This window comes from Limulus polyphemus, unplaced genomic scaffold (genome assembly GCF_000517525.1).
Source record: "Limulus polyphemus unplaced genomic scaffold, Limulus_polyphemus-2.1.2 Scaffold545, whole genome shotgun sequence".
Classification (NCBI taxonomy): domain Eukaryota; kingdom Metazoa; phylum Arthropoda; class Merostomata; order Xiphosura; family Limulidae; genus Limulus; species Limulus polyphemus.
The window spans coordinates 343,510-344,937 of record NW_013666155.1 but is presented as its reverse complement, the minus strand read 5'-3'; positions in this window follow the sequence as shown (position 1 = coordinate 344,937).

Below are 1,428 nucleotides of genomic sequence, written 5' to 3'. Positions count from 1 at the left end.
CTTATATATATATATATATATAGATAATCAAGTTAATACAAAGTAACAGCCTTTAATTTATAAGAAATTATTTCGTGTTACTGTTAGACTCGTATTATAATAATATACTCTTCCTTGACTAAACAGCGAACATGACGAATGGTATTTATTATTGACTTTGACGTTAATGAAGATATCACGTGTAAAACAATCCAATAAGCAGATACAGGACGTTGAGAAATCAATTTGTTGTACACTGCCATTTCTCATTTAGAGACCTCTCAGGAGAAATAACACAACGGCTTCCGGTGGAGGTTAAAATACCTCTTTATATATATAAGGTTAAATAAAATAAACATAAGTCAATAGATATCTTCGCTTGAACTGGTGTAATGAGCAATCTATTTATAAATAATCTTACAATTATTAATTAAACAATTGAAAATGGAAACACAAATTAGGAGAAAATAAGTGATTTTGTTTGTATCTTGTTGTTTAAGACTATACCAAGACTGTGTAATCAGTTAATTTCAGATTGTTTGGCTTTGGTTGCATAATGTAGCTCGACTTTTTTAAATACTTGGTTGAGTCGGTGATGAAGTGTTTGGCTACGAGTATATCATATCATTATTTTTGACACTATGAATGTGCTCCCGAACGCATTCGGCAAGCATGCGACATGTTTCCAAACGACAAAGTTGATTGTACATATATATGCAAATAATGCGGTAGATTAAGCAGGCTTCAACGTGAGTACACAATTACTTTATACTGTATGCAAAATTCAGTCCTGCAATGGAAGTTCTGATATCAATCAATACACGGGCGACGTTATTGACTACTGTACTATGCTCTAAGCTAGATGTTAAATGTGATAGAAAGATAGAGACGCGTACATGGATAACAAAGTTACGCAGACTTTTTTTTATACATGTAGAATGTACTGGGTTTGATTTGAAAGATAGCGCTAACATCAGTATCTTTCTATAATATGTGATTGTTTTTGTTTGTTGTTGTTTTTGTGGGGGGGGGGGGTATTCCGACGCTTTGAAGATTATAATGAAGGACAAGAATCATGCGTTTTCGTTATTGATGACTCATTCCTTGCGTTGAAAAGCCATGTTATTTATGCCTGACTTCAACGATTCTTTTTTTTTTTAAAAAAAAAAAATCTGTAACAATTGTAGATTATTTTGATGACAGAAATCTCTTTGAAATACAGGGTTACAGGCTATTTATTAGGGATAGAGTATTACAGAGGGGGGAGAAGTGGCTTTATATGTAAAATGTGAGTTACATCCTGTTGAAGTTGAAGATATCAAAGATAATAGCAAGGAGATTAAACCCATTTGGGTTTCTATTAGTGGATATAAAGGGAAAAGGCTTTTAGTGTAAATTTGTCACAGACCACGAAATGATACTGATGAAATTAATGAGAAACTTTACAAT